Raw genomic sequence first — 26,462 nt, 5'->3', positions numbered from 1 at the left:
TTAAAAATGTGTCCTTGTGCCGAGGACGGCAGAAGACAGCAGAGGAGATGACGATTGAAATAGACCCTAAAAAGGTTCTTTAGATAATGAGAGTATTAGATAAACAGATATAGTTAATTTCATTTTTTCTAAACTGAAAAAAAGCAAATGATTAGGTCTAGCATAACACTGATCTTTATCAACGGTCTTCCTTTTTAAAGTACACACTTTCTGCTCTGCAGGTTATAAATGAGGGTTGAAGGGTTTGTGGTCAGAGGTGGTGGGATTTCTAAACAGCACAGTGATGCAGCTGGTCAAGATGTTTTCAGTGCCTCTGCACATGATGGGTCCCAGGACTCTCGGTCTTCTTAGTATGCGGAAGAAGTAGGGATGTTGCCTGCTTTGCTTTCTTAGCCAGTGATGTTGTTGTTTGTCTAGGAGAGGCCTTGATGTGCACACCCAGAAATCTGGTGCTACTCACTCTTTCAACAGCAGAACCGTTGATCACAAGTGGTGCTGCTGGGTGTGAGCTCTCCAGAAGTTGATATCTATTTTTTTCTTTCTTTTTTTTACATTTAAGGAGAAATTGTTCTCACTGCACCACATGGCCAGCTGTTTCACTTCTCTCCTGTGGTCTTTCTGGTCCTTGTTGTTGATGAGTTCCACTGCTGTTGTGTCATCTGTTAACTTGATGAAGAGGTTAATGCTGTAGTTCAGGGCGCAATTGTGGGTCAGCGGGATAAAGTGCACTGGACTGAACACATGTTCTTAAGGGGCTCGAGTGCCCAGCATTGTTGCCAACCCAAACTGCTTGTGGTCTCCCAGTAGATTAACCAGATGTCCCTCTTTAAGTGAGACTGCACAGCGTTTTTATTTCTTGTCCTCCTGTCCCACTGCTTGAGACAACGTACCTCATTTTGACCAGCTCTGCAGGACATGCACTTTCCTGATGTCTGGCTTTTCCCCAATGCAGGTGAAGGGAAGGCTTTTTATTATACTCAAATAAGGGTTAGTCTGTCTAATGCTGTTACCAAGTTACAAAAAAGTCAGAGGATTTGCAGATTTTGGTGAGCATGATGGAAATTACCACAAAGAAAATGAAGTGGCAATATCTAGTCATGGGGGCATAGGGGGTCATTTGGTTATAAAGCACCTTGAGGTGACTGCTGTTGTGTTTTGGCACTTTATAAATAAAACTGAAGTAAATTTAACTTGCGTGAAGTGACACAAAATCTGTGTGTGTCATAATTGGCTAGAAATTCCTAAAATTCCTAAAATTATTCTTATTCTTATTATTTATCTTATTCTTCCCAGTTAAATTTACCCTTCATTCTAATTTGTGTTGTACAGTTATTTCATTTTTAACCTTAATTTATATTTTATTCCTTCCTAGTTAAATTTACCCTTTTTAATTTTTCATATTTATTTCCTATCTTATTCATAGCCTTTTCCTTTTTTGTTTTCTTTAGGTCACGAGCAGTTGTCCAAGCATTTCACTACATATCGTACTGTGTATGACTGTGTACGTGACAAATAAAAAATTTGAATTTGAATTTGAATTTGAAATTAGCAGCTATGGCTCATAAAGGTTATGTCCGAGACTGTTACCAGACAGAACAGCAGCTGAAATAACAAATAATACAAACATATTTTAGATTATTTCAATAATGTAAGAGATCATAAGAACAAACTTTAGCTTCTATTCATTCTTATTGCATTTACTGTACTGTAAAGCAAGAGAGTTGGAAAAGTTGCATTCAACACAATACATTTGACTAACTCCCATTATTGTTAACGTGTCCCACTTTGTCAATTCATTTCCATTCAATTCAATTTTACTTATCTAGTGTCAAATTAAAAAACAAAACAAAAAAACAACAGTTGCCTTAAATCACTTTATTGTAAGTTAATAACCCCACAATAATGTCCCACACAAACATTAACTGTGTTTGTCCCACAGTTAGTTGTTTGGGATCTGGTCACCCTATCAGATCTCTCAGTGACAAACTTCACCACTCAGTTACAAACAGAGGTGTTCCCATTATCCCCCAGCTGGTCCAGTTTGTCTGTTAACTGCTGGTGAATGATGTGTTAAAGTGCCAAACTCAATGAACTCCATTTTCAAAAAAGATTTGTTTTTGTTTCTAGGTGGGTGTGGGCTGAGTGGAGGACAGAGGATATTGCATCATTGATTGACTGGTTTGCAAACTGACAGGGTTTCAGAGAGGGAGGACGCGTGTGATACGTTGCGTGACTAGTCTTTTAAAGAGCTCCGTGATGACGAGAGTCGGTGCAACAGGGCAATATTCACCGAAGCAGGATGGATAACCATCTTTGGTACCAGTGCCAGTATTACTGTGGTAAGTAAACTTATAGTGTCTTAGGAAAAGACAGTGTTCGTTTTTATTTATTATGAATATTCCGTTTTCTGACTATATAAATGTTTTATAGCCACGCCAATGTTACACTGCTGTAAAGAAAATACAAACAATCTTTTTGTACTGCTACTGTTTATGATTTTAGCTAGACCATATGAAATTAGTAACAGGACTTTAACTGAACTTCAACAGGTAAACAACTGATGCGCAGTCAGGCTGCAGCCTCCATTTCTAGCTGTTCATGTTTCTACAGTAGAATCACCATGGCGATCGCTTTAAAGAGTCTTTATGCTGGTTTGTGTTGTCGGCTTTGTGTTCATATCTAAATGCTAGGAGAATGATCACGTGTGTCCTCATCAGGATTGGGATTTGTGCTGGTGTGTTGGACTGCAACCTGTAGGTTTATATTGTTAACTGGTAATTATGAGACAGCGTTTCTGATCATTCTACAGAGTAACATGAAAATAACGTATCGAGTAGTATAACAAATGTCTTTCTCCTGGGAGTAATTAAGTAACGTACTGCACTACGTTTAAGAAAAGTGTTCTGTGTAATATGTGCATTAATTATTTTTTTGCAAAACGACCCCAACAATGATCACAAGAGTTTGACCATCCTTCATGTAATTACTTTGCATGAATGTCTTTGATATGCTGCTTAGAGACGGTGGTGAATCCATAAGGAATCGAATCAATAAGTGCTATCGATAATGGAATTGGAATTGCTAAATTCTTATCGATTCCCATCCCTGAACAGGACTTTATAAGCTTCCATCAGAACCGAAGGAAATTTGTGTGAAACAATCCATAGAACATGGTTAAATACGTTCATGCACGCTGAGTTGGCAGCGATTGATCCCTGGCTATTTGTTTTCTGAGTCAAGAGTCTTATGTGCACTACCTTCTGTTTAATGGCACATTCAGATACATTTAAAAGTCCAGCACCAGCAGGCACTTTTTAATAACAGCATGCTTAGATAATATTCTTTCTAATGTGGATTCTCTTTGAGTTTTATTTAGTGTTCAAACAAATCAGGTTCTGATGTTACCTTCAAACATAACAAAGCATGAATCTGGCTTTTCACTGTTCCCGGCAGTGAACTTGAAGCATGGGTCAGCACGTGCTGTGAGGAGATGAGGTGCGTCAAAAAGGCTGCTTTAAGAGAGGGACCGTGAACAGAGCGACCCACTGCAACAGAGGCAGAAAAAACATAAGCCAAATATAATTAGCATTGAAAGACTCAGCATGTGGGAGTGTTTTATGTGCAAAATAATACCTCATCAACATCCACAGCTGCTATTATAACGTTGAAGAAATACCTCTATTGATGAGTGGAGCACAGTACGGAGCACACCGTAAATCAATGCCTGATCCCTCAGAGGTTTAAATTTGCCCCCTTTTTAGAGAATCCTACACGCTTGTGAAAACAACCGAACAAGCAACGTGAACCCGAGTTCAAATTTTCCTGTAAATCATGTCTTTTGCTCCATTACTAATTCAGCACCAGACAAAATTCTGGGCGACAAGGACAGGCTGGGAGGAGGGGGGGATCGACGTCCTGGGAAGGGGAGTTTCAGAACAGCTTTGTCTTGAAAATGTAGCACCAGTTCATTAAAGGTTAATGGTGCATTGATGATAAGTTTTATTCACCTCGTCTCTTCTGGACTAATGGTGCAGTGCGCACATGTTGACGTCTTTCAGATAGGATGGATGTTTGAGTCTTTGGATAAGGCTCTGCTAGCCGCTAGTGGAACGACACAGTTCGCTGCAGCAGAATGCAAGAAGTTTTTCAGAGACAGGATTTACAACCAAAGGCAACGGTATTCTCACCTCACCAGACATGTCAGTAAATCCTCTTGAATTGAAAGGATAAATCTGAGATTCTATGATATGTTCATAGCCCCCTGTCTCAGCATTGCTCTAGGCACTAATGCTGGTTGTCATATAATGCAGCAAAGCTGAGACTTAGACACGTTCTCCTACTAAAAATATGTCTCAAAATGAAAAAGTAAGTTTTCCCAATGGGCGTTTGACATATGGTGGGAGGATGTAGCGTTCATATTTCAAGAACTGCAACAGCAATGATTACAAAGAAAAAGTGTATGAACTTTGATATATCTATAACAACTCATTTGTGGAAGTATGGCTAGCAGTTGAGACAACTGCACCATCTATTTTCCTGCATTTTAAAATGGAAATTGGCAGTAAATAGGAGTTTATAGTGCTTATATATTAGGAAAGGGACTGAAGGGACTGCATTCCTGGCCACTCGCCAGTGTGATCCGAGTTTTTAAATAAAAGGGGGTTGCATATTTTTTGACATTGGCTTGCAATATATGTGTATAAATATTAACTCCAGCCATGGTCTTATTGAACAATTTAAACTTTTCAAAACCACTGAGGCCAATACAAGTATACCTACAGTACTGTAAACTGAAAGTGTTTTTCTGCTTTTTCAGGGTCAATTACATGCATTTGCTGTGTGCCTTTCATTGGCTCTGTATATTTGAGCAAACAAAAAAAAGGTGCAGTAAACACAAATACACTGCCTGCAATAGCTTTACTATTAAATGATTCAGGACTGTGGATACCCTTACAGTAAGTTTACACAGATTACAAACTCAGCAAAAGTTGCTTTTCATCATCCATTTACTTTCTCAGGTGCTGCCGTAGGGCAAAAAGCAGGGACCATCCTGGACAAATCAGCAGCCTTCCACAGGGATAACACTCTCACAGCCAATGCACATGTGTGGGACGAAAGCCACAGGCACAGGATGAACATGCAAACTCCACAGAGACGTGCTCCAGACATTTTCTCACTGAGGTTTTAGTTTTTCATGACTCAGTGTTTATTTTTATTTTTGATGACAAGCTCAATCCTCTCAGCATAAAAAAGGATACCAGTGTTCACATATTTCTGGAAAGACGTTCGGCTCTTCTTCTTCTTCTTTGTTAACAGCTGCCGCTGCTCTTTCCTGGAGGGCTTGTGATGCTCTACATTTCTCTTTAAAATACCCCCAAAGGTGTTCTGTTGGATTCAGGTTAGGTGACATACTTGGCCATGTCATAGTTTTAACTTTTGTGTTATTTTGGCAGTGTAAGCTCGATCATTATCATGATTGTGTCGTTCTCTTCCTCAAGGCTGTTGGAGACATCTTGACAGGCGGTATTTTGATATATCCACAGATAATCATGATGCTATCTGTAAATGTTCCTTTGTGCTTTGCTAACTGCTCGGTGCACTGTGGCAGCCCGGGTGAGGCTCACACCAATCCGAGCTGAACAGATACGTACATCTGATATTTATTGGTTGCCTTTGTATTCGTTGGAAAAAGATCATCTTGCAGTTATGGTGATCGTGGCTCAGGGGGTTGGGAATCGCATCTGTAACCGGAAGGTCGCCGGTTCGATCCCTGGGCTCTCTGTCCTGGTCGTTGTGTCCTTGGGCAAGACACTTTACCCTACTTGCCTACTGGTGTTGGCCAGAGGGGCCGATGGCGCGATATGGCAGCCTCGCTTCTGTCAGTCTGCCCCAGGGCAGCTGTGGCTACAACTGTAGCTGCCTCCACCAGTGTATGAATGTGAGAGTGAATGAATAGTGGAATTGTACAGCGCTTTGGGTGCCTTGAAAAGCGCTATATAAATCCAATCCATTATTAAGAAAGGTTTTTTGTTTTATTTTTGTTCTTGGAAACCATCCATAGATGTTGATTATGTGCTTCAGACTGATTTCCTATCACCTGGGCCTGTGAAGTACCTTTCCATCTGTTTTAGAGCCCACGTTTCACGGTGGACTTTTGGGAGGATAACCACTCCTTTGACTCATTATGTATCTCCTGATTACTGCTTCAGTTGAAGTTTTAGTTGGTCACTTTTTTAATCTCCTTTTAAAAAATCATAAAATTGGGCTAATTAGAAATCTCTGCACTCAGTTTTGATTCAGTGATCACATGTTCTAGCCTGCATGTCAGTGATCACATATTTATTTGAATTAGTCATTTGAAGTGTTCTTAGAGCGCTGGTTTTTCAGTGTGTCATAAAATGTGCTTTGCAGTTTCAAGATCTTCACTCACTCTCCACTCCACTTTAATCTGAATATTGTCACTTGTGATTGCTAACTAACATCAACTAACCATCAACTTTGTAATCATTAAAACAAATACTTAGCCCTTCTCTGTGGGAGAGAGCTAAATGAGAAGATGAGGGAAGCAGCTGTGCACAGCTGTTTAGCAGAAATGGGGAGGTAATCAGATGTGAATTTTTCAAACCACGTAATTCAGTCGTGTTCAGATCTTTGGTGTATGAAACGGCACAAAAGAGCCAAACAACACACCTCATGCCATTACTCATGATACTTTTGGCTAATAAACTTTAAAATGCTGACACCACACTGTTGGCTCAAAAACACACTGTCTTTGTTTGTTTTTTTCTGCAGTTTTACCACCTCCACATATTAGTTTTTTTTTGTACTGGTTATCATTTTGTAATATACTACAGGCCTTGCACCACATCACCAGTAGGCTATTTTTGATTGCTGCAACCTGGCCATGCAGTCTCTGTGACTGCTCCTTGCACACCCCCACATTTTAAAAGCACGCTCAGTAATTTTAATGTGGAACTGGCACTCCAATACTGCTTTAAAAAACAACCACAAAACAGACATATATGCATCTGTAACTGATGAGATTGTGTGGCAAACCGTGATGGTCGAGTTGCAACTATGTTAGTTCATAGCAGTCTGATTTAGCTCACTCAAAAGACACACAAAGTCCTGTCAGCTGAAAAAGAGTGTTTACTACTTTTCTTTTTTATGTATGGTCATAAAGCAAATTCATCTTGTTAAACCCTGAGCACAAATACCTTCAGGTCCAGCTGTTACCAACGCTTTAGGCACAACAAAAACTAAAACCACCTGCATTTCAAAATGTGAATGTAGGAAAAAGTGGAGAACATTTCTGTTGTTTAGTACAGAAAACCTTAAAGAAAATCAGGCAACCTAAATAAAGCATAAAGAAGAGAGCAAAGCTTTATTTAGGTTGCACACTTCATCCAAGTAGAAGCACAGTGCAAAGTATGAGCTTACACAAAGTTACAGCCACAAAACTGTCATGGTGCTGTTTTTGTGCGTGTGTGTGTTCTTGTTTGGTTTTAGTTTATCTATTTTTGGTGTCCCCCTCACACTCAGATAGATCAGTTCTCTCATGCGTCCTGTTTTGATTTTACCTCCTGCTTTGGTTCTTCTCCTCAGTGGTCGTATGCTTGTTTCCACCTGCGGTTGACTGTGTTCTCCTGTGTGTTCGTTTGTAACTGTGTTCCCTCCTGTCTTACAGTCTGATTGTTCTTTAACGCTGAGATGGGAAGCGCTGAGTTTCCATTGCTAGAGTGGCTGATCAGTGTTAGTTCAATCAAGCCTTACTACGTTCGCCCTGTGTGAAGTGTGTGTGTGTGTGTGTGACTAGTGAAAGGTATCATCAATATCAAGCTCCAGTTCAAGATCATGGCAACAAGACAGCTGATACACAGATAAACATACCTGATAAAGCTGATTTTTCTTGTTAATTTTGATTTATTCAAAGGTAAAATAAAAAAAAAAGCTGGAGAACATGGAAGAACCAGTGGACTTTAACCCAGGACCTTCTTTCTGTGAGGTGGCAGCGCTAACCGCTGCACCGCAGTGCCATCACAGAAAGTAAAACAAAAAAATCTAAAAAGCTGAACATTGGATTCCAGAGTTTAGAGCCATCAGTCATACAGTGAATGTGGCTGAGAAGCTATTAACATCATCATCATCTACGCATGACAGGCTACTTTCACCCTGCACGCAATAAATTGCAATAAATTGAAAACTTTTAATTTACCTTTGTGTGTATTATTGTAACTTCTACCCCACACAGCATATAAATGGCAAACACTGCTAATCTGTCAGACTCGCCTGCCTGCTCACATTTCTTTTTTTTAAACACTTGATTGAAGCTCAATGATTTTTGTGTGGATATTTGTAGAAAGCTACACACAAGTTGCGTTTTAAAAGTTCCCGTGCTGCAAACTTTGAACTCAAGTAACTTTAACAATGTAACAAATTAATTTGAATTCATGAAAGGGAATTTTCGCCATCAACAACTCTAAAATGTTCAAATGTTGTCAGAAAATTTCACTAAGACTATTCAACGCATTTTTTTATACCTGTACACAAAGTGTACTATCGTTTCTCAAAGGTAGACAAAATACAAAATATTCTTTTGAAAAACTTTCCTTTTGTCACCAGCACAATGACAGCTGTAAACATTTCTGAATTTTGTCCTTAATCAACAAGTCTTCACACTTCTAAGCATCCATCTGTATCAACACACCCACCAACCACGTCATTAGTCACATCTTGGTAGCAAAGGAGGGTCGGACTTCCTTTTACCTTCAGAACCACCCAATTCTTTGTGGCACAGATTCAATAAGGTCCTGTGGAGGCCTTTTGAGTACAGTGAATCATCATGTTCACGAAACCAGTTTGTGCTCATCTGAACTCTGTGACATCGTGTGCTATCCTGCTGGAGGCAGTCATGAGAAGGTGGATACATTGGTTTTAAAAGGATGGCCACAGGCAACAATAATGCTCAGATTTTGCCATTTAAGTGTTCAATTACTAATAAAGGGTACAGGGTGTACCAATGAAATATGCCCCCCAGCATTACACCACCTGGAGCTGAAGATGGAACCACAGTTTCATGTTTAATGCCAAATTCTGACCCGACCATGTGAATGCTTCAGCAGAGATTGAGACTCGTCAGAACCAGGCGACATTTTTCCTAAATTCTGTTTTGGTGAGCCTGAACAAATTGCAGCCTCAGTTTCCTGTTCTTAGCACACAGGATGGGTACCTAGTGTAGTCCTCTGTTGCTGTGGTGTTGTTCGTTTAAAGATGCTCTTCTGCATACTTTGTAACGAGTGGTTATTTGAGTTATTGTAGCTGATCAGCACAAGGCAATCTCCTGTGACCTCTGGCATCCTTGCCTAGAGAACTGCCGCTGACTGGATATTTTCTCTTTTTCAGAGCCCCAGGTTGTATGTGAAAATCCCAGTAGATCAGCAGTTTCTGAAATACTCAGTCGAATCTGTGTGGCACCAACAACCACATTCAAAGTCAGTAAGCTGTGGCCAACTCTTTATGGAACATAATTAAATATACTAATGCCATTGATGGTTCACAGAAGAAAAGATGAATCTTTTTTTCTCTACCTTTAAGGCAAAAGCAGTCTGAAAAACCCCACTTATCACCCACGAACAACATCAAAATGCCTCACAATGCCACAGTGTAATCATTTGCACAGTGATATGTCCCCTTTAGGGGCAGCTACCATATGTGTTGCACAAAAATGCTTTTTAGATTTTTAAGGGTAAAATGCCACAGCACAGTAATTAGGCCATACATATTTTCTGAGGTGTTTTTCACTGCTGATGGAAGAAACACAAATCAGTGGGTATTGTCTTTAAATGTGTGTTTCCTCCTTGAAATAATTTAAATGTTGCTTTATCTAAAATCTAATGTTCATATTTTAAGGTTTATTTTTCTATATGATGTTCAGGTGGTGTATATACTGAAATACATTATTTAAAATATATAAATTGCTTTTCAGTTCCCTTAATCAGTGTGCGCAAAATATAACCTGAGCGAAAGTGTTTCCATTCATGAGAAGAGATACTAATACTAATAGGTTTTCTCACTAAATGATACAAATTAACTAATTATAAACATTAAACTCTGTTTGGACTTGTTGCTAAGGTACAGACAACAATACAATAAGTAAAACTCTGCATTTTCACATAATTTGGGACCATTCAAACTATGATTCATCCTCCTCTAACCATTTCATGATGGTACAGCATTTGGCGACTTCTGTTTGGTCAAATGTCCGGTGGCGAGTCACTGAGGTCAGTGGTTCTAACCGCTTGCTGGAGTCAGTCAGTTCATCTCCAGCTCATTTTCTCTGACAGATTTTTCCTCTTTGTCTTTTTTTAACACATCATCTGTCACAGCTATAACCAGACACATGCTCAGATAGACCCCAGGCCTCAAGCACCTCCTCTTTTGGCCTATTACTTGCCCTTTTTTGCGAGACAGTTCTGTTTTCCACTTTCTATTTTATAATTCCAATTTTAAATTTGGCTCATGGCATCAATTCCTAATTAAAAGCATGCATTGCCCAAAAGTTGTGTTTTTGTAATTCTTAATGTACCTCATCCCCACCGTTCACTTTCCTTGTCATCACAGCCAGCTACTCATGCCATTCGTGCACCATAAGGAGCAGTATCATGCCTCTTGATGAGGTGGATAACAATAGTGCTTAAACTGGCCTTGTCCATGTTTGTCACCATTATGAAATTAAAATACTAACACTACATATCAGCACAGCCAGCCAAACATATGCAAGTATAGCTAACCATTAGTTTATAAGAAGTAAGATAATCTGATTAAAAATGTGCAAGTGATCTCAGTTAGGCACAGAAAGCAGTATCAGAAACATTAGCCCTCCATCTATTTACCTGGATACATAAATGTCAGCTTGGACGAAAATCCAGTAAATCTGCTTTTTCACCACTTGCGGTTGTAATCAAAAACATTTGGACTATTATGAACTCTGGAGCACACACTGTCTTGGATAAAGCCAGTGCAAGTGCTAAAATGCTAAAATGTAAGTCCAAAACCTAAGAAGACCCTTAAAGTAACTTAGTTTCAGCTTTTTAAAACTATTGACCGACATAATATTTTAACAACCCTTTATTATCATGTACAATATCAATTTGTACATGATAATTTGTATTTATAAATAGCGGCACAATGCCAAGAAAGAACAGAAACTTGCCTGTTTTTGTGATAAATGTCAAATTCAAATTCAAATTCAAATTCAAATTTTATTTGTCACGTACACAGTCATACACAGTACGATATGTAGTGAAATGCTTGGACAACTGCTCGTGACCTAAAGAAAACAAAAAAGGAAAAGGCTATGAATAAGATAGGAAATAAATATGAAAAATTAAAAAGGGTAAATTTAACTAAGAAGGAATAAAATATAAATTAAGGTTAAAAATGAAATAACTGTACAACACAAATTAGAATGAAGGGTAAATTTAACTGGGAAGAATAAGATAAAATATATAAATTAAAGTTGAAAATAAAATAACTGTACAACAAAATACACAATATAAGAATGTATGAAGAAATATAAATATAAATAAATATATACACAATAACAGCAGCTGTACAAGTATTAACCGGAAATGAAGAATATAGTGACCAGTGTTGTGCAAAAACAATGTCCAGAAAGTCCAGTGTGTGTAAGAACCATATGTGTGGGTCAGTACTGTGTGGTGGTGTGATTGAGAGACCGTATCGCCTGCGGGAAGAAGCTCCTCCTCAGTCTCTCTGTGTTGGTCTTCAGGGAGCGGAATCGCTTTCCTGACCTCAGCAGAGAGAACAGTCTGTTGTTGGGATGGCTGAGGTCCTTCACGATCTTCCTGGCCTTGGTCCAGCACCGCCTGCTGTAGATTGAGTGCAGGTCAGGGAGCTCGGAGCGGATGGTGCACTCAGCTGACCGCACAACCCTCTGTAGAGCTCGTCTGTCCTGCATGGTGCTGTTCCCGAACCAGGTTAAGATGTTTCCCGCCAGGATGCTCTCTATGGTGCACAAGTAAAAGTTCCTGAGCACCTTGGAGGGCAGTTGGAAGTCTCTCAAGCGTCTGAGGTGGTAGAGACGCTGTCGGGCCTTTTTCACCACGGTGTTGATGTGACAGGACCATGACAGGTCCTGCGTGATGTGAACTCCGAGGTATTTGAAGCTGTCCACTCTCTCCACTGGGCACTCGTTGATGACGGGGGTCTGGTAGTTCCTCTCCTGCTTAGTGCTGAAGTCCACTATCAGCTCCTTTGTCTTACTGACGTTTAGAAGGAGGTTGTTCCTCTGGCACCAGTTCTCCAGATTCCTAATCTCCTTCAGGTAGGCCGTCTCGTTGTTATCAGAGATCAGGCCCACCACGACGGTGTCGTCAGCAAACTTGATGATGGTGGTGGAGCTGGTAGTGGCCACACAGTCATATGTGTACAAAGAGTACAGCAGGGGGCTCAGAACACACCCCTGGGGGGCTCCAGTGCTGAGAGTGGTGGAGGCTGAGACATGTCCGCCCATCCTTACTGCCTGTGGTCTGCCAGTTAGGAAGTTGGAGATCCACTGACACATAGATGAGCTGAGTCCCAGATGCTCCAGCTTGGTGGTGAGTGTGGAGGGAATTATGGTGTTAAATGCAGAGCTGTAGTCTATGAAGAGCATTTTAACATAATTCCCCCTTCTAGTGTCCAAGTGAGTGAGTGATGTGTGGAGGAGATGAGAGATGGCATCGTCTGTGGAACGATTTGGACGGTAAGCGAACTGTAGTGGGTCCAGTGTGTCTGGTAGTGAAGAAATGATGAAGTCTCTGACCAGGCGTTCAAAGCACTTCATCACTACTGAGGTGAGGGCTACAGGGCGATAGTCATTGAGAGAAGCAGGGTGGGGTTTCTTCGGGACAGGAACAATGATGGACAATGTAGAAATATTAAGTCGACTTAACCACCATCAGTGTGTAAACCAATAATGTGGTAGACGTCTGTTGATTATTTATCTGCTGATAATGAGTAATGATCATTGTCAGTGTGCGGGTGCTGAATTAAATAAATCCATAAGTATATAAGTAAGTAAAATCTCTGTTGCTGCTATAAATATGTAAGTGCCAGTTTTTGTTTGTATAACACACCGATTTTCATCCTGCGTTATTTTAAAGTCAAACATCTGGTGTTCTATGAATATCTGAACAAATGCTATGAAATAGTTCTCATTTTCATTTATTCTGTGTCTGGAAAAATTCCAAGAGCCTCCAACGAGCCTCTGCTGTTTTGGCTGATTTATTGTGAAAGGCCTCACTATAAACAGACTCATTGCAGAAGATCATAATTGTACTTTTGTCTACATTAAAGAATGTCTTTTCAAGGAATTGTCTAATTGTCACCAAATATAGACTATATGCAATTATATAACAACAGCATCATTTTTTTTCTCGAAAACAAAATCAGTCGCCTTAAAAATAGTCTCCCATGCTGCTAAACTGCATTCTCAGTCTTTGAAGCACACTTGGTTTCTCTAAAACAAAAACTCTTACAAATAAAAAGACGAGCAAAGATCACCCGAGGATTGATGCAGTGTAAAAGAAGCAGAAGACAGCTGAGGTTTTACTGCAGTTTCTCATTTCCTCCTGCTTTTCAGTGTAATACGTACTTGCTGTTTAGTTACATTTAGGCACCTAGAGCAACTGGTTAGTTTAGTAAAAGGTATAAGTTCAAGTAAATCTTTTAAAAATACATCATACTTAATTATTATTTCACAAACGGTGTGTTTTATATACAATTGATCCACTGCAGTTTTTTCCTGACTAAAATCTTACTTCCTGCTCTCTCTGACTTAGATTAAAGTTAAAGAGACCTGTGCCACTGTTATTGGCTGACAGCACTTAAGATTGCTGCTAAACTTGCAGCACATGTTGTAAAGTATAATTCAACTGAAGCTTAGTGTTGTTCCACCAGGCACTTGCAGTTTGTACACTTCCACAACACTGACATACCCAGTGGCACAAGGACTAATTAGTTCGATTTCTTTTTGTCCTGCTGTGCAATATTGTCTTAGGTGCCTTTGCCCTAGATTACTCAGGTTTGCTACAGGAAAATGTAATGAATTATAAGATTTCTCTCCTTCTGAGCTGAGGAAATTGTACTTGGAATTCTAAAGTTTTTTCAGCATCTAATTAGAAACATGACTATTTCTGCACAAGAGTGACGCAAGTTTCTCTATGAATTAAATTTTCTCCTAAGTTTCTCACTGAAGTTACGTGTGCCGAGATTGTGGATAAACAGCTATTCTCAGCTTACAGAGAGCACCAAGGCCCTGGGGCTGAGCATGTGCTTTAATAGATGGGTGGTGATATACATAATATTTCAGTTTTGACAGCAAATCTGTTGTAAAGTTGCTGTGACAGCCACTCCAATTCCTGCCACAGAGCTATCAAATAGAATGGATTATCCCTGTGTTCCCCGTCTACAAACCCAGCTGAACAGGAACATGACACAGTTCTTCTGGCAGTAGTTTGCGGGCTGGCATGCTGCCAAAGAACAAAGGCCCCTGCTTGGCAGGGCCACATGTGACGGAGAAGCAGAAACATCTTCATAGCTCCAGCTCAACCTCCAAACTCGTGCAGGTAAAGAAAAAAAGCCTGTGCACAGTCGCCGTTCATCGAGCTCTCGATCCGATGGGAAAACACAGCTGCTTATTGTGCTCACTGCTTAATCGCACCAATTAATGTCCTTCCTTCCTGGCAAGTTCTGATGAATGCCGCCATTGGTTCTCTATTTGAATCGCTCGCTTTACATCTCTGAATATCAGTATATCAACATCTGCAGAAAAGGCCATGTGTGCTAACTGAGAAGCTCTCAGCTTCATGCACTATTTATATCACCCTAAAGAGGTCTTTGCTCTTGCTTACCATTCACAGATATAAACATGCCTTTCACAGTATTCATAGTTTTTCTTCGCTGAAGTCGTGACTTGACGCATTCATGTATACAGTTTTATTAAAACTTCAAATCCAGCCTGTGCAAACGAAAAAGAAAGGTCAGCATTTAACATGAATAAAAACAGACATCATCAGATATGTAAAACTGCACTTTTACAAAGAAAGGATTGAAAGGGTTTCACATACATGCACACCAAAGGGAAGCTGTCCAAAAGCAACTTTCAGCCCTGTATTAACAACTAAATTGGTGGAGGAGAAAATAACATTAGTTTTCCTGCACCACCTTCATGCTCCTTGAAGACTTACACCAGTAAACCATCAGAACTGTGTGTTTCTCACCTGCCTTTATTAGCCAAAACACGAGTGAAAACAATTATTGATCAAAATAACATCAGGTGGCAAGATTCAGTGTCTACATATCACACAAGCATGTGAAAGGAGCACAACCCGAGGCAGAGTGAGAGATGAAAGGCTGTGAGGGGACACCGCTGACCCAGATACCCTGAAATCTGTCAGTAAGTCAGGCCGGACACGCATCTCATAATGATTACATCCAATTTGACGTGTATCTGATTTATAGTTCGATGTATTATGTGACAGCTGTCACATTTCTGTAACTTAAAAATGCTTCTTTTTTTTATGTCTCAGAGTTTCTCAGCCCTGCATAAAGTCTGCTCACGTCTCCTACTTTCTGGACTGAAAGCTCTTTTACAAACTTCACTGAAATTTATTTTTTCTCTGCATTCCGTCTTTACAGTCACTCTCCCCTAATTCCAGTGTGTGCCTGCAGTGAATCAGCTCATCGGAGGCTGCTTGGAGGTGTGTAATGGCTAATGTTTTCCAGCCAGTCTCATTTGGTTGCATTTTATCTCCATTTTTATACCTCCCTAACCTCCTGCGTCCCCCCCCCTTTTTGCACTTAATAGGGATGCACTTTATCTACATTACCGGTCATAAAATGTTACTGCAGTTCCTCCACAGGTCAGATAGAGCCAAACATGGCTGCATTTTACCCTAAAGCTTAAAATAAGAACATTTCTAACTTTTAAGGAAAAAATAATTAGTATGAACAAATCTGTCATTTTAAGACTTTAAATTAACAAAAATGAAATCATCTTACTCTGTTATGTGTGTGTAACTGTTTATAGACTGGACATCTGTGACATCGCCCAGTCTGTCAAATATTACAGTCTAATTTCACTCAGCTAGAGCACCAACTTCTTGGATGGTCTGTATTACAAAGCTAGCCATATTTCTGAGATAGTCGCATCAGAAATGCTCCAAAAGACGTCACCGCAGCAGAGAGGTTCTGCTCAGAGACTCCACGTCAGTGTTATGTTAGCTTCACTTTTCAGACCCAGAGGCTACGTCCATCTTTAATGCTGTCTGTAACGGCCCCCTTTTGTTCTACACATGTGCAAAAAGGCCTTCTTCCTTCCCCTTAACACATGCACAGTGTGACCAGTGACAGTGTGTTTGTGTGTGATTGCTGTACTCCTCCAGGAGAAAAAGCTCTTCAAGGTAACCAACTGAATAAAACAGCTGACAGGAGGAGCTGCAGCATGTTATGTTTGGTTCTCGGATTTAAGTCAAATCATATTTTTGCTTTTATATGATATTAAAGATTTTTTTTTCACTAATGTTTGAGCTTTTCAGGCTTTAAGAGCAGCAAACACACAATAGCACAATCAGCTTTTACAACTGATGACACAAAGACCTTTACAGAAAAGGGAACGCAATTATATAGCTTACAGTTCTGTATAACACTGATATTTATATTGGCAGATGTCAGGTAAGTGCAGTCATTTTATTCCAACACTGATAAGAAAACAAGAAAATCCTTTTAAATTGCAGCAGTGACAGAAACGATGAATTGCTCTGCAAATGCCTTCAGCAAATTGGGTTCCCCGTATGGAGAGGGCAGCAACACTGGGCTTTTCTCATTTCAGTAATTTGTGACTCACGTGTCTTCCATCCTCCATCCTCCTGCCTGTGATTCAGTAATCAAACTCAGTACACCATGGTGAAGGATGTCTCAATTCCCAAAATGCATTTGGAGGACAGAGAAGAAAGGAGGCAGAAACTATGATCATGGATGCACAGGTGTGTGAAAGTGTCAGACAAGGCGTGGCACGCAGCTACAACATACAAACCATGGTGGGAGGACTATACAAGCGACTTGTCCCTTTTATTTACATTTTTACAGTATTTTTAGTCAATATTTTATTCATATTTTTCATAAGAATCAGCAGTAGTTGAGCTAATATAATGAGCTATTTAGAATGCATTAATGTCAAACATCATGTTTAATTTACGTTGCTTTAAAATCAGGCTCTAAGGCAGGGATGTCTGATTTTGTTTCTCCGCTCTTCTGTCTTTGATTCTCTTCCTTGTCTCCTCCATTAGCATCTGTGGTGGGAGGGACTAAGATGCAAGGAGATGACATCCATCTCCTTGGATGTCATTAGGGAAATGAGAACGTGGGCCTGTGAGAGCTTACAGCACAGCCAAGGTCTCAGGTAGGACCCAAGAACACTATGAGCTAGGGCTGCTCGATTATGGCAAAAATGATAATCACGATTATTTTCACTGAAATTGAGATCTCGATTATTTGACGATATTTATTTAACAATAACAATGTATTGAATAATGACTTTAAAGATTGTCAAAAAATAATATAAAATAGTGTGCAAATACTGATAACAGTGCAAATGTTTGCAATACAAAAAATAAATGAAAAATGTAAACATCTATGTTTAGTGAACTTTGCAGTGTTGCTCTGTGGTGCAGCTACGACACTTTAGCAAAGTTTACACACTATGTCTACTTGATCCACGTCTGACTCAACGAACCCACCACTGAAGTTTTTTTTACCTCTCTTTTCAACCAACAGCAGTCACTCTCCTCTCCAAATAACTTCTGCTTAGCTTTCCGAGCTTCCCTCGGGTCCTCTTAATCAGCGGTCCCCAACCCCCGGGCCTCAGACCAGTACCGGTCCGTGAGTCATTTGGTACCGGGCCGCGAGAGCTGAGGCTCAGGTGTGAAATGTATAGTTTTCAGGGTTTTTATCAGTTTTCAGCGTTATTTTGTTATCGTTTTTATCATTTACTCGGTTTTCCTGGGTCTTTTCACGTGTGTTATGAATAAATTTTATTTTTTTCGGTACCGGTACTGGTTTTATTTTGTTGTATTTATCCGCGACACCTTAAAGGCCAGTCCATGAAAATATTGTCGGGCATAAACCGGTCCGTGGCGCAAAAAAGGTTGGGGACCGCTGCTCTTAATTGTTGTGACACGTGTTCGAAATGCAGAGAGGTGCGCTCGATTTGCCACACGGAGCAGCGCGAGAGTAGCGCACGAGGGAGGGGCTAATAATGGCTCAGTCATTTTTAATGATCGTTGAAAGCCCAGATCGTAATCGAGATTAAAATTCGATTAATTGAGCAGCCCTACTATAAGCTATCCTATCTATGCATGGCATGCAAGTTGGTTCAATCAGTGCACTATACCTGTGTCAAAGGTAAGCTAGCAGCTTGACAAATTATTTTTTAGGCTTTTTATTTATTAATGAAATTTTTCACAAAGGGCAAACTTTCCTTTGTAGTGAATTCGATTGTTAAGGGGATAAGCACTTAGTAGAGCAATTATGGCATTTAAAAAATGCATTAACTTATATGTCGTGTCCAAATTCATGGGCTGCATTCTCCTGAGGCCGCATTTGTAGACCGATTACGTCACAGCGACGCGCCGAAGGCTGTCCAAATTCGTAGACCCCTCCGAATGCAGCCGACAAATGCGTGCTCCTTTTTCCGAATTTGAAGGATGGGTCGGGTGTGTCCTTCGTGGCCCACCATATCCCAGAATTCATAGCGCGGCCCAGCCAAGCTCCAGTTTCCGGCTAATGGCGGCCGCTACTAAGTTTTAAAAATTACTCTTATTAATCTTTCTGGGTCACGAAATAAACTTTTAACATATTTTCAGGCGAGAAAGTAGCTGTGTAAACATCAAATATCTGCTCGGTTTATCAAGATATCGCATCTTTGCTAAAGTGCTTCGACGTTTTCGGAGACGTCTGCTACCCACCAGCTCGATAGCTAGCCGGGAGCTCGAGGGTTACTGATGCGGCCGAGAATGGCACAACTCCCGGCACATCATTTTCAGATCACCGCGGACTTTCGCTGCTCGGGTTAAACGTTGTCAGCCGGTGATCAGCTGTGATCAGCTGATCACGGGGCCGGGGTTAAAAGAGAGACGCCACCCACCTGTTCGCCGCTCAGACATCATTCTCTTCGTGTCAGGAGCTCCGAAACTCTGCCGACGTCAGTCTCCGCCTGATTCAGCAACCGTGAGTGATTATCCCTTCAATCCTTTTTCTCTTCCCGGCTCCGCTCGCTCTCTGTCGGTAACGACCGTTCCGAAGCCACGCTTCGTGCACTGATCGTTACTAGAATAACTGCGTGCCTGCTCCAAACCCACCGCTAGCCTTCGCCGCGCTTGGGTCTAGCCAGCACGCCACACGGGCACGCCGAATTACTGTGTGTAACCCGCCCGGCCGTGACAAACGTAATATATAAGTCACTTAGACAACCTAAAAATGTTATTGTTGGGCTTTTTTCAGTGTTTTGTTTGTTCGTGAGTAAATCGGTTTGGCTGAGATTAAAGTTATTAGATTAGATAAAATAAGACTTTATTAATCCCCCGGGTGGGTTCCTCCTTGGTTTTTACACAGCTGACTAAACGTCAAACAGAAAACTGATTAAACAGAAGTGTGAGATGGCCGAGAGTTTACTCCAGTGTCCTGTTATATTTTAGACAGCAAGGAGCAGACGGCTGAGTTTATTAAACTCCACCGAGACAGCGGTGACGCTAATCAGAAGGCTAGACCGTCCAATTTCACGGCCGTTTACTTCCGGCCTACCCGATCTTCTGAGGACCCGGCCCACGTAGACCGCGAAGGCCGGGTCCTCGGGAGAATGTAGCCCATGAATTTGGACACGACCATAGACTTCAGTAGTTAATGCTAGGGCTGCTCAATTAATCATCATTAAAAATGACTGAGCTGATTATTAGCCCCTCCCTCATGATTTACTCTCGCGCTGCTCCGTGTGGCAAATCGAGCGCACCTCTCGGCATTTCGAACACGTGTCACAACAATTAAGAGGACCCGAGGGAAGCTGGGAAAGCTAAGCAGAATTATTTGGAGAGGAGAGTGACTGCCGTTGGCTGAAAAGAGAGGTAAAAAAAACAAACTTCAGTGGTGTGGAAACATTATGGGTTCACGGAGTCAGACGTGGATCAAGTAGACACAGTGTGTAAACTTTGCTACGTTGTCATAGCTGCACCACAGAGCAACACTGCAAAGTTCACTAAACATATATTTTTCATTTATTTTCTTATATTGCAAACATTTGCACTGTTATCAGTATTTGCGCACTATTTTATATAATTTTTTAAAGTCATTATTCAATACATTGTTATTGTTAACCCTTTAAAGCCGGTCAGAGCAGCATGCACCGTTTTGTGTAACTATTTTTAAATCCCGGTAGCACTGCAACCATGTAAGCTAGCGCAATAATTTTTTTTGCATATGAAATCAGAGGAGTTGTACTTACATCTGATGCCATCAGCTTGTCCTCGGTCACAGTTTAGTTCCACATAAAGCTTTGCAAAAATTGCATAAAAAGCCTTGCAGGAACAAAAACATAATATTCCAGAAACACGCTTTACCGATCCGATCAGCTGTTCGTAACACTTCCCACATTGGCCAGCGCGAACTATCGCATGTCCGCCATTTCCTGCCCGAAACCGGAAGTGATGTCATTTTCGCGGAAAATGTAGTTTTTTACTTGTAGGCCTTAAAAGCCTATACTGGTGTTTTTATAAGTCATGTTTGACTTTTCTGAATAGTTGCTGGGATGCTTAGAACTCGAATTGCACTGCTGGAAATAGTTTATTTTGATGCACCTGCTGTTTTCTTTGCAAATTTGCATCATAGAATTGTTTTTTTGTTTTTCCTGCAGTATATAAAAATTGCTATATCTCCAAAATAAAACTATGAAGACACTCAAAATAAATTTCCTGTTGTTGTAAACTATTTTTTGCAACTTTTTTGTATTTAAAGTTTTGAGGGATAAACCTCTTAAATTTCTCCAAGTAGAAATATATGTAAAAACAAAACAAAAACGATTTTCAATTTTTTTGTAGTTTATTGCACTTTTTTGCAATTAATGTAGTTACTATGGACTTAATGCATACATATTATTAAAATATGGGCTATAACAGTTATTTAGCAACTTGAAATGCTCCCACAAATGGCACTACAACATGTAAAAAAATAATATAAGCTCTGGCGGACTTGGTTCTATAGTAGGTCTTAAAGGGTTAAATAAATATCGTCAAATAATCGAGATCTCAATTTCAGTGAAAATAATCGTGATTATCATTTTTGCCATAATCGAGCAGCCCTAGTTAATGCTGCCTTTTTAGTGCAGAACAAAGTATCACTAATAAACCACAGGTGGTCAGCAGCCCACGGGCACGCTGTTTAGCTCCACATAGAGAGTAAATTGGTCAATAAATGTGCATGTTTCCTCTTCAGTAATTGCATCTCGCTGCATAGACTGTCTTGGTCTTTGTTAAGAATAATGAAACTAATTTTAGGAGTTGTTAACTAAGCTTTGGTAGGAGACTACAAAATATTACACGTGTTACTAAATTAATTTTACATGACTGGAACATGTTCCAGCATTTATTTTGGGCTTAGTAGGGATGAATAATTCAAATCACTGTGTGTTGTGTTGTGTGTTTTTAAAAGAAGATGACAAGGTTCCTCACCACACCTTTCCTTACCTTGTTACAGGGGACATAACATAACAAAACAACAATGAAGAGGCAATAATCACAGGACTATAGTGTCCCAGATATTGTATCCTGGCTGCTTCTGCTCTACAGGTCACATGACTCTATTAATACATCATTTAGGATGTTTGGATTTACTCATGTTTGGACAAACATACAGTAAATCCATTTTGCTCAAACACAAGTAGCTCAGTTTGTTTTATATATTTTATATTTGGGGAATACTTCTTGGGCGAGGATTGATGTGAATCCCTCAAATGACTATTGTTGACTAGTAACTGCAAGGCAAGACACCAGGGCTGTGCCCCAGATCTCTCTCATGTTTACTTTTTCACTTCTCCGTAATAGACACTAAATTGTTTACTAAACACAGAGCAGAAAATTGAGATTTTAGGCACTTGCTTATTAAAAGAGCTGTAGGGATAGAACTTTTGAGCAATAAGATATATGTGGCACACTGCAACTTAAAAAGGTTGTGATTTGCACGATTTCAAATATAGATCCTCAGTTTAAACCACAACTTACTTTTAACTGAACATATGGGTAAAACAGGCAAGATACAGCACATTAAGTGGCTGCGAGCTGTTTTCTGCATGCAATCTTCAGTATATGCTTGCATACTGTTGTCATTTCTTTTTATTAAGCCTGAGGAAAGTATTCCAAAGACGGTCAAACAATTAATTACACACGTCATTTAAACTGATTAATCTCAATACTCTTTCTCCAGAATAGATTTGTGTTTCATCAGAAGGCAATGAAAAATAAAGCTTTCCATTCATTAATTTAAAAAAAAGGTGCAATTTATAGAAAGATGGAATGACTCACTTGTTATCAAGAGCAAATATCCACGTTACACCGCTGTGAAAACTAACAGTTCTAACAGAGGTATAAGATATGTGTATCTGGGGGAATTTGCTGAAAGTGGAGCACTACCTCAAGCTCTAAATGCCAGTGTACCAAAATAATTCAACACAAACATTCACATATTCTGAAATCTGCATATTAATCATCAGTGGTGGTCAGGGATATGTGGAAACAACACAGTGCAAGCATCAAGCTTAGAGTAAACAGGGACTGGGTTTTCTTCTAAGGGCATGTCCCAATGAGAAGCATTGCAGAACATGACGAAACAGCTGTCAAATTGTTGTTTTGCAATCCAGAGTCTCTGCTTCACTAACAACAACAACTAGTTCAATATTTTAAGCATTTTTTTTGTTGTTTTTGATTCTGCCAAGGATATAATGAATTTGATGACACGACACAAATAGTTCATTAGAATCATGCGATGCTAAAGATAAATGTTTTTATTACTACTAAACAGCAATAATATGGAATGCTCCATCAACTACAGTATTTATGATACTACAGTATATGTATCTATATACTACTGTATAAATATATATTTATAGCTAAACCTAAAGTGTGGATGCAACCATGTCAGGCACCATTTTGGTGTTTTTAACAACAAGTTTTTTTTAATCGCATTCCCTTATCTCATGTCAACAGTAGTGAAGATGCAATATGCTTCATGTTTATATGTGAATGTTTAGTCTAAAACCAAAAGGTTGATTGTGTTCATCTGGACGTAGCGTTTTCATTGGGAGAAACATTTCATCACTCGTACAAGTGACTTCTTCAGTCTCAGCTGACGGCAGGTTTCCCCAACCTTATGAACAGTACATTTGCACAGTGACTGAAACTAGCCCACTGAATGAACAATGGGCCGTGCGGTCAGTTCCTTGATCATTATCATGCAAATTGTCATGACCATTGATTAACAACCACTGATCAAAGACCATTGATCAGTGGCCATAAGGTTGGGGAAAACCTGCAGTCAGCTGAGCATGAAGAAGTCACCTGGATGAGTGAAGAAACGTTTCTCCCACTGAAAACGCTACAGAATCAGCCTTTTGGGATTTACTTACCTGGATGATTGAGCATCCATCAAGACTGTCTAAAACAATGTAACAATGTTGGATCCTGAAATCTACATTTTGAGGCCTAATGCTAACTTTCTTCTTTTTAAGCCTCTGTTGTGTTTTTCGGCACAACAATTAACAATATTTGGAAAAAGGGGAGTGTGCTTAGTCATCAGGTAACACTAGCTTGATTAAAAGGCTGCATCTATAAACAGTCCCAGTGCATCAAAGAGATAAACATATCTGCTAATTAGCGATAAGTAGCTCCCTAAAAATTACTGGAATTTTACTAATCAAAACTTCTGGGACAACACAGACATGATCAAGAGGTCCAGTTTATCGACTCTGAATCTGAAACTTTTGGGTTGGCTGCACTTTTTAGATTGAATTTCTGAGCTTGGTTATGACTCACATGAGAATCATGTGAAAGTACTGCATGCTTGAGCTCAAGCAAATTAGAATGAAAAGAAGACACGGTGGTTCACCAACTCTCACAGGACTCAGCACTGCCAGTATTTTGCAAGTGTTTGCAACTACAAAAGAAGCACGTGAAATGTAAATTGTATCTAGATACAAATAAGTGAATAAAAAGAATTTTAATAATTACAACACTGAAAAACTTGAACAACATGATCTTTTTCCACCTGAAATACAAGCGCAACCCCAATGTGACAAAGTCAGGGAATAAACACTGTAAGCACAGGTGAAGTGAGAGACAACATCTTTGAAGCTTGAGTGATCTTGCTGTTGGGATGAGCTACAAGGACAACAAGACACTTTGTGAGAAGGTGACAGTGGCTGGTACCAAATTTCAGAGACAGAAGAAATATAAAATGACTGTCAAGTCACCCTTGGGCTGGAGCTCCATGCAAGAGCTTGCCTCATGAAGTGAGAATAAGGATAGTGGATCAGCCCAAACATCACTGAAAAAGATTGGTAATGATCTGAAGGCATTTGGGACCACAGTCACAAAGAACACCATTCTATGATGTAATCAATTAAAATTTTGCAGGACCTGCAAACCTCAAGAAGGCAATCTTAAGTCTGCCAGTGAGCATCTGAATGATTCAGAGTAGGCTTGGGAGAAAGTTCAGTGGTCAGATGTTTGGAGGAAGCGAAATGCTCAGTATGACCCAAAGAACACCATCCCTACATTCAAGCATGGAGGTGGAAACATTATACTTTGGGGCTGTTTTTCTGTCAACGGTACAGGACAACTTCACCACATTGGGGGACTATGCCACATAGCAAGCAGGTCTGGCCCAGATCTGGCATCAAGCCGGCACTGCTGGCTGACTTCTGGCATGATAAGATGTATGTCACCCAGATATGGGCCAGGTCTGGCATAGATGGCACTGTCCATGTGATGGCATGCCATATCTGGCTCGATTGTGGTTTGGGTTATGTGGCCCAGGCTCATAGAAAACAGGCCTGGCCTGGATCTGGCATCAAGCTGTCACTTCTGACTGACTGGTGTCATGGCAGGGTGTGCGCCAGGTCTGGCAATGATGGCACTATTTATGTTCCTATTTTACTATTTTAGTTAGAAGACCCAAATGCCATGTTGCAATACTATACTGCTATGGTAGCCAGTGTTTCAGGTTTGTGTGTGTACACTTTATCCAAAACCTGGTGACGGTTTACTCGTCTTTGCCAGTGGGTGGCTGTAGCTCAGGTGGTAGCGCAGGTCACCTACTGATCGGAAGGTTAGAGGTTTGATCCCTGGCTCCTCCAGTCTGCATGTCAAGAGTGTGAATGTGTATGAATGTAATTAGGAAGCACTCAGTTTAGAGAAAGTCTGTGATTGGGTGAATTTGGCACATTATATAATGCACATTGAGTAATCTGGGACCATAGAAAAGCAGTTTTGCACTATTATGTTCCAGCACATGTTGTTATTACATGGCTTGCAGCCCGTGGTTGCATACAACTTACACATGGCCCACATACCGCAAAGAATGACGGCCCTTTGGTGGCCCAGATCAGGTTTGCCAGAGGTAATCCACACATGGGCCAGCACAGGACCAACAGTGTGTCTGCAACTGGCCTTGTGTGAGCCCATGTGCGAGCCACCTCTGGCAAACCAGATCTGGGCCACCAAAGGGCCGTCATTCTTTGCGGTATGTCGGCCATGTGTAAGCACATTGTGTGGGCCATACCAATTTTGCTATGTGGGATGTAGAGTAAAATCTTGGACAAGAACCTGCTTCCCTCAACTACAGCACTGAAGATGGGTCATGGATGTGTCTTCCAGCAACATCCAAAGCATACTACCCTGGCATCAAAGGAGTGGGTAAAGAAGAAGCACATTAAGGTTATAGAGTCAGGCTCCAGACCTCAGTCCTATAGAAAATCTGTGGAGGAGCTGAAGCTTGGAGTTGCCAATTTAGAGAGTTTTTGTAAAGTGGAGTTGTCCAAAATCCATCCTGAGATGTGTGCAAATCTAACTTTAAGACATCTTACCGCTGTGCAAGCCATCAACGAGTTCTCCTCTATTAAACATGTTTGCTAAGGGATCAAATACTTATTTCACTCAGTGAGATGGAAATTAAAATTAAAATGAAACTACCATAAAAAAAAATATAAACTGTTCATTTATTTGTAAGTGAGCAAACTTACAAATTTAGCCAGGACTAAATAATTATTTCCTCCACTGTAGTTATATTTAATTCTAATGCTGCTACATGTTTTTCAGTGTAATTAAAACAAACCAATCATCAGTAAAAAAAAAAATGCTGTA

The 26,462-nt window shown here is 40.2% G+C and overlaps 1 long non-coding RNA gene across 1 annotated transcript; it reads left to right on the top strand.

The window, feature by feature from the left end:
- The first annotated feature begins 887 nt into the window (after nt 1-887).
- LOC309706325 lies at nt 888-25,763 on the top strand. The gene is made up of 6 exons (XR_014276725.1): nt 888-952; nt 2,128-2,339; nt 15,703-15,764; nt 16,947-17,048; nt 17,352-17,464; nt 21,805-25,763. It is a non-coding gene; the product is annotated as an uncharacterized lncRNA (long non-coding RNA).
- Nucleotides 25,764-26,462: the final 699 nt, after the last annotated feature.

Source organism: Aulonocara stuartgranti (assembly GCF_965226115.1).
Source record: "Aulonocara stuartgranti genome assembly, chromosome: 5".
Lineage (NCBI taxonomy): Eukaryota > Metazoa > Chordata > Actinopteri > Cichliformes > Cichlidae > Aulonocara > Aulonocara stuartgranti.
The sequence above is the reverse complement of the archived record's forward strand: the minus strand, read 5'-3'. Positions and strand labels throughout refer to the sequence as shown.